Genomic DNA, 8658 nt, shown 5'->3' on the forward strand with positions numbered 1-8658 from the left:
TGCAAAATTGTCAACTCAAATTATACTAGGCAAAGTGAAAAAACTGATTGTAGAGAACACTTTGTTAACTGCAAACAGGAGTGGCAATGTCTATTCAGTAGACATGCATAAGGATAACAATATTCCTATTACAACATGTTTTCTTAGTAGAGCATCAATCAAAGAAACAGATCTATGGCACAGGAGACTAAGTCATGTTAATTTGCAAATGATTAACAACCTAACCAAGAAACAATTGGTTAGAGGTCTACCTGTCAAAGAATATATCTATGATAAAAACTGTGTTGCTTGTCTAAAGGGCAAACAACACAATGTCTCATATAAATCCATAGAAGAATCCAAAACTACTGCTTGTTTTAATATCTTACACATGGACCTTTTTGGACCAGTTAGACTACTGAGTCTTGGAAAGTAAAGGCATTGTCTTGTGATTGTAGATGATTACTAAAGATTCACTTAGACATTCTTCTTACGCTTAAAGGATGAAACAGCTGAAAAGGTCAAGAATTTCATTATACAAGTTAAGAAACAATTTGATCTACCAGTCAAAATCCTAAGAAGTGACAACTGAACTGAATTCAGGAATGAAGTGCTAGATACTTTTTGTATCTCCAAAGGCATCATTAGGCAATTTAGCATTCCAAGGCAGTCTCAGCAGAATGGTGTAGTGGAAGGAAAATCAGGACCTTAATTGAAGCTGCTAAATCCATGCTTGCTGACTCAGGGCTACCTTTATATTTTTGGGCTGAAGCAATTAACACTGCAAGATATGTTCAAAACAGAATTTTAATAAATCAAAGACATGAGAAAACAGCCTTTGAAATTCTTTTCAAAATTAAACCATTAATCTCCTTTTTCAAAGTCTTTGGTTGCCCATGCTTTATATTGAACTTGAAAGACTCAATTAGAAAATTTGCAGCCAAAGTAGATTATGGTTATTTTCTAGGCTATTTCTCAACTTCTAAAGCTTATAGAGTTTTTAACTCTAGAAAAAAGGCTATAGAAGAAACATTATATGTTAAATTTAATTGAGATGTCTGATTTAAAAATTCCTAATGATCCTGCTGATTTGTTTAATCTTGATATCTTAAAGTTTGAACCCAAAATTATGAAACTACTGATAATAGTGTTCATTCTGAAAGGGTATATCTCTTTGAAGAGTCAAACTCAGAAAACAACAGCACTTTCATTCAAAGTATTGATCATGCACAATCTGCTAATTAAGGAATTCAAGTTTGTGAAACTACTACTGATCAATAACTGCTACTCAGAATGAACTTTCTTATCCAGTCTTTGTAAGTCCATCAGTTGTTTCTCAAAACAGTTGTTTACCCCCCCCCCCCCCCCCCCAATGCCCTCACCTTTAACAACTAATATCACATCAGCAGTTTCATAAACTTCTTCTACAACACTATAAGGGACATCATACCTTATTTGTTTCACCCTACCCATCCTCACGAACAAATCATTGGTGAAATACAACATGGAGTTCTCACAACAAGTCAACAAGCAAATGTGTACTTTGCATTCTGTCTTAATTAGAACCAACTAAGTATCAAATTGCTTTAAGAGAAAGCAGTTGGGTGGAAGCCATGCAAGAGGAACTCATGCAATTCACTAAGATGCATGTTTGGGAATTACGTCCAAGACCCAAATGTGTCACACCTATTGGCACAAAATGGGTATTCAAGAACAAGACTGATGAAAGAGGGGTTATCATAAAAAAAACAAGGCAAGGTTAGCAGCTCAAGGATATCTTCAAGAAGAAGGAATTGACTATTAAGACACCTTTGCACCTGTTGCAAGACTTGAAGCAATCCGATTATTTCATGCTTATGCATCAACTCACAAAATCAAAATGTTTCAAATGGATGTCGAAAGAGCTTTCCTTTATGGTGGCATTCAAGAATAAGTGTGTGTAACACAACCACCATGATTTGAAGATGCATTCTATCGAGACTATGTCTACAAATTGAAGAAAGCACTCTATGGATTCAAACAAGCTGCAAGAGCCTGGTATGACAGGCTTTCCTCATTTTTTATTCAAATCATTTTCAAAGAGGAAAAATTGATAAAACTTTGTTTTTTCAAAAAGAAGGAAAAAAGACTTACTTCTTGTTCAGATTAATGTGGATTACATCATATTTGGATATACAAATCCAAAGTTATGTGATGATTTTACAAAACTCATGAAATATGAATTTAAAATGAGTAATATGGGTGTGTTGCAATACTTTCATTCTAGCTAAGGCTGATTTTCATTATAGAAAAGAGTCTGTCAGATGGGGAATTGATAAGTCAAGGGTCGCATATAGGGATCTTGTGTAAGAAAGGAAGAAGATTCCAAGTAAGTTCCTTACATCCAAAGCTTTATCAACAATCAAAATCCCAAAAAGGCAAAGATCTACTCAAACAACTGCTCTAATTCCAAGCTCTATACAAGAAATCATAATTGCACAACAAATTTCCTTGCAAGTTAAAAGAAGAAGAAGAAGAACTGCAAGCCATCAAGGACATGCACCGAGATGCCAAGATGATATTTGTATATGATATTAATCTGTTACCTTCTTTGTCAACATTGGCAATTGCTTCTGCTGCTGCTTAAAGACAATCAAGTTCTAAGGTTATCAAGTGGAGTAAAACCAAGAATAGCTCCTTTGTGACCTTGGAATTTGATTCTGGAAATACACAAAGGGTGGATCTGCCAGATGTACCCATGCTGGATGAAGAGTTGTTGAGAAGGTTGCTGGATCTTCCTTTAGAAATGGAAGATGATGATAATCTGGGTATTGAGTTTTAAAAGTTCATCAACGACTCAGCCTAAAGAATACTTTCTAAATAAGACAATGGAGCAAAAAGAATAAAAGGTTTTGGCATCATCAGTTTAGGGGGAGATTGTTGAATCTTGCAAAGAACTGATGACCAAATACCAAACAACTGATGGTTCAAACATCAGTTGTTCTCCGTTTTGTTATTTTGACAACTACTGCTCCAAACTGCTGATAAGGTAAACTGCTGACACGAAAGAACTGAAGACACAATAGCTGATCGATATACTATTGAAGATTTAAAATACTGAAGACAAACAACTAATGGCTTAAACATCAGTTATTTAACAAAGATCAGTAGTTAGCATAGGATTCTCTATAGACTATTGTTTGTAATAAGTTTATCCGCAGTTTGTAACCATTTTTGTTAGCTTTCTCTATCACCTTTAGCTCATTAGTAGTTTTACACATGTATATAATGAAGGAGAGAGTCTCTTCTTCATTAACACTTTTCACATCACAATACTCACTTGATTCGTGTACTTCTGTACTTGAAAATTCAGTGTGAATGATGAGCTAAGGTTGAGGGGGAGCAATAAATTGTAATCATTCGATTATAGTTAATACATGACTGATCTAACGCACTTTTAACGCACTTGAAAATTCACAATACTCACAAGTCCCGAGCTTTTAACGCACTGACTGATCTAACGCGAACATACCTGGAACTTTGAGATAGTAATGTAGAATAAAAAAAACGAGAACATAGCCGCTGGAATCAGGTTAAACGGATATATAAAATTCAAGATATGAAGTTTTTAATATTTAAGCGAGCTGGTGCTGTTCAGAATCCGAACTTCGAATCCAAAGTCGGTTTTTGACCAGTACACTCAAAATTCCATGACAAATAAAAAAGTATTTGGCCCGAAAGCTAGTTTTGACCAGAAGATATAGTAATTGAAAAAAAAACATAAAAGGTGAATTTTATAACCCTAAATGGGTCAGAGAGCAATTGATCAACCAAACTCCATAAATCTATAAAATTGATGGAGGGCTTTTGTTAACTATGTAAAAATAAACATTTTATCAGAAGACAATTTACTCGGAGAGATAAAGAAACAAAGAGAAAATACGAGTTAAAGAGTCTTGAAGCACTAAAGTCAAATCGAAGAACAAAGATTTTTGAAGAAAAACACCATGAACACCATATGCACGAAAATTAGAGATGAAGGCTGATGTTACAGAAATATTTAGGGTTTTGGAGGCTAGGGTTTGAAGGAAAATAATTTAAATTCATTTATTAATGGTACAATAAGTAGACGAACTCGTTTAGGAAGTAAATCAAACAATAAATGACAAAATCGGGCCTTTTAGCAATCAAATTTGTTTGATTTATTTAGGAAGTAAACTTGGACATGTAACAAGGCCAAATAACATTTCTTGGGGGCTTAATATTTGTTATTTGGGTAATAAATAGGAAGACTTGGTGATTAAAATGAAAATGAAAATATTTTGCTGATCTGGCTATTGGTCGCGCTACACGACCAACATATGACCAATCCTGTCAATAGCGCGACGGGTGTATTTTAACATGATTTTCAAAAATATCATAATTAGTCTCTGAACTTCTATAAATGTGATTTTAGCCATTGTAGGTGATTTTAAAGGTGAAAATAGGTCCAAAATATCTATTTAACGTTTTTAATAAAATTTATAACCCAAAAACTTAAACGAGTCGGGTTTTTGGATCTTTAAAATTCACGAATGCTACAATTTCTAGTAACAATCTACAAATAGCAGCCAGCCAAAGACTAGCTACACCCAGCTAATGACCGGCTAGACTTTATTGACTTACTTATGAATGACTAACCCTTACTCATGAAAATATCATGATTAATATTCAACATATTTTAGTATTAGAATCATGACCACCTTTCATATTCAGAATCTTTGATCTTTTCACACGAGATCATTCACTTCTTCAACAAAAGCCTTGAGATTCATATAAGAAGATCCGCCATCTTTCATAACCTCTTTTGCTAACTCTTTCCACTTCTTCGCATTCTTTCTTATTTTTAATCCATTTTCATCTCCTCCCATCACAGTTTCTATGCACCTGTGTATCTCCTCTCCCTCAATAACTCCATCTTATTCGCGATCACCCTCACCCCAGTTCCCCAAACATCTTCTAGGAGCTTTGCATTTGTCGATTGATCATTCCAGTGAGGAAACGCCACCAGTGGAACCCCATAAGCTATACTTTCAATTGTAGAATTCCAACCACAATGTGTCACAAAACAACCTAACGATGGGTGTGATAGCACTTCTAGTTGACTACACCATGGAACTATCAAACCTAATTGTTCTAGTTCCTTCATACAATTACTCACTTCCTCTTCTTCTTCTTCTTCTACTTCTTTCTTCTTACCCTTCTTTTCTCCATATTTATCTCTGATCACCCATAAAAACGGCTTGCCGCTCTCTAACAAACCATGGGCAATTGCCTCCTTTTGTTTCTTTGACAACACTACGATGGTACCAAACGATATATAAACAATGGAACCTTCAGGCTTTGCATTCAACCATTCCACATAATCTTTCTTTGTTTCAAGTATGTCTACCCTAAAAGATTTGTTAGATGGATCCTTACCATCCAATAAAGCCCAAGGAATCAACGGTCCAACCGCAACCATGTTTAGTTTGCCATCAATCTCTTTCAATGCCTCGTCTTCCAATGCATCAAAGCTATTCACGAGTATTTTCGCCTTCTCTTCCGAACCCAACACATCAAGCTGTTCTTTGAATAAAGACAATGCAAAACTGTACGTATTTGAAGGGCTACAAAACGTGGGGAGATCACGAATTTTGAGCAGTGGCAACCCTGGTAACTGGATGGACCATGAGGGTTCGTTACAACCGTCACCAATCAGTTCATCATACCCATTGAAATAATAGTAGTAGACACGTAACACAGATGCCGGTTGGACCCAAAGCACTGCTGATGGCACATTAAGGTCACGTGCCACCATCGCAACCCACTGAAGAATGAGAGTGTAAACCAAACAACTCACTGGAGTTCCACTTTCAGCATTAGAAAGAATGGTTTCTTTCAAGATCTTTGTTCCTTGGTTCTTCAACTGAATGAGGTGTGCTATCGGATCGACCATTGGCGTGTAACCATCATCATAGCCATCTGAAAAAACAGCAAAGTTGAAGCACTCCGTGAGTTGGCCAACTTTGCTGATTTTGTTGTAGATTGAGATGGTGGTGGCAAATGTGACTTTGACACCTAATCGGATGAGTCGGTTAGCGAACTCGAAAGCTAGGTTAATATAACCTTGGGATGGAAAGGCCACGAGAAGGAAGTGAGGTTGAGTTTGAGAAATGTTCTTGGTCATTGTTGTAAAGGGTTTGAGACACCTATGGATGCTTTTGAGCTTCTAAGGGCTTAAGATGCCAAGAACACCAATGAGTTTTATATGGAGTGGAGGGTTTTGGGCAAAGCATGATATCTTATAACAAACCACAAAATTTTTGGATCATCTTAATTTATTTTAGTTTCTTGTCTTTATACTCTTTGTATGGTCATGTTTTTGGCCATAACATGATATATGCCTTAATTAACCAAACTTTAATTTTAATTCGCTTTTACTTGTTTTATGCAAAAAAGAAGTTATATGGGTTGTCGTCTTTAATTTGTTATTTTATATGAGGTTTTTTAATATACACCTTAATATTACATGTAGCAAACATTTATTATATTAAATATTCTTATTAAGAAGCATTTATTATATTAAATATATTATTGAAACAAACATTTCACATTAATTATCACTAATTAATATTTTTTTAATTATCTCTAAAATTATTTTTTTATCACTTCTAATTCCTACGATTTTTCTATTCGTCTATATGTAAAGATAATTAAGCTCTTTTTATATATAAATGATGTTGTTCACATTTCATAATCTATACCCAAACTATCATAATGATTTAAATTTAAAAAGCAAATTGGAAATAAATAATCCCACCTTTTGTGTATTGCCCGATAATAATCCTAGCTTTAAAAATCACTATCAACGCTCCAACCTTTCAACTTTTTATTGTTTCAATAGACCCCGTTAAAAAACACTTAACGCCGTTATGTCACACCCCGACTTAGGGCCTGGGCGCAACACCCGTTAGTTGGTATTTGTTTTGAAAATATATCAGAGTTGCGGGTTTTTTTAGCGGAAGTCTTTAAAATATAATATTTAACTATGAAAATGTCGGTTCAAAATACCCGTTGAATATTGTAAAATATCAGTGGAAGTATTTTCAGAAAATATTAATATATTGAAACCTCAGGATTTAAATACCCGTTTGATAATTTAAATACCTGTCTTTTGAAAATATAATTTTATAATTTTCTGAATAAAAGCTCTTAGCCATCAGATCACCTCTAACGACTATATCTCCAATTTTCTATCAGTCCTGCCTGTCAGTTCTATTCTTTACAGTTTCCCAAAAATTTGGTGAAAAAATACGTTAGCACACAGCCGGTGAATGACGCTGACTCAGTTCAATACCATTGTGAAAACAACAATAATAACTTTGTGACAATACTCATTAGGCACCCAACTCAATTGGGTTAAAATTACCCTAAGTATATGTACAATTATTGCAAATACATATATCATTTCTTTAAACAGTCTCGTAGACTTCCAAAGGCATGTTTGATGATATGCTTGGCCTCGGGGAACTCCGAGTTACCATGTATGAATGGATCCAGACACATGTATACTCTTAATCTGAGTATGCGCGTTTTTTATTATTGTAACACAAAGTTTTAAGGATTCGTAAATCCCATGCAAACAGTTTAGACTCTATAAGAGTTGTAAAAGTTTAGGACGTATTCAACTTTTATGATTGTAATCAGTTTCTGACACTGATTCATGTATACTGATCAGTTTCGGTTACTGACCCCTGTATGTAATCAGTTTCTGTTACTGATTCCTGTTTCTATTTCCGGTTTCTGATTGATTGATTGATTGATTGATTTACTGTTATCTCGGAACTATAGTACGAGAATAACATTTGTATAAATATCTAGATCAACGATCTAGCTTCAGACCCCGTAGTCTGTTTTGTATAGCTGTAACCTTGACAATTTATTTGTTTGTATAAAACATTTGGACATTTAGTCCTTTTGTTTGTTTATCAATTATATGTCAGGTTTCTTCTTCAGGAAGAAACATTTATACCGGGTTTCTTCATCAAGAAGAAATATTACCTTAACTATAACCTATGAATGAATAGTATATTTCTTAATTATTAAGAAATACTATTTAACTATACCCTTTGCATGTAAATGATTACGTTTCTTAATCATGAAGAAACAATAATTAACTATAACCTTTGCTTATGAAAAGTTATATTATACTTAACAGTAATCAAGGTTCGGGCTATACCCCCAACTATGGTCTAAGCCATTATTATAATAATAAAATAATATTTAAACAGAACCCCTACCTCGTACGGGTATTTAGAGTTAGTTATCTAAGACTGATCGAGTGGCGCTTCTACTTTATATCGCGTACTACACCTTAAACCGTCAGAGCTTCGGAGCTTTGCACGTTCCACGAGATTGGCACGCTTCTCGAGGCTAAGTGTGTGTTTGAGGTGTGGGTTGAATGTGCCGTGAACCCCTCCTTTTATAGCCGAAATTGGGCACCATCGCGTAGCGCGATGGTCCCTTCATCTTGGGCATTGCGTAGCACGATGTCAGGGAATGGCGCGTAGCTGCTGATTCATCCCTAGCGTCTGCCACGTGTCTCCCCGTTGCGACACGTGTTTGTTGCGTCATCATACACTATCACGTAGCGCGATGGTTTTGTGGTTGGGCTCATCG

The 8658-nt window shown here is 35.2% G+C and overlaps 1 pseudogene; it reads right to left on the reverse strand.

Moving 5' to 3' along the window:
* Window positions 1–4727: 4727 nt before the first annotated feature.
* LOC143535172 (crocetin glucosyltransferase, chloroplastic pseudogene) lies at window positions 4728–6166 on the reverse strand (annotated as a pseudogene).
* Window positions 6167–8658: the final 2492 nt, after the last annotated feature.

The sequence above is a fragment of the Bidens hawaiensis genome, unplaced genomic scaffold, assembly GCF_021521415.1.
Source record: "Bidens hawaiensis isolate Kalapana, Puna unplaced genomic scaffold, B.hawaiensis_p1.1 tig00010424_1, whole genome shotgun sequence".
Lineage (NCBI taxonomy): Eukaryota > Viridiplantae > Streptophyta > Magnoliopsida > Asterales > Asteraceae > Bidens > Bidens hawaiensis.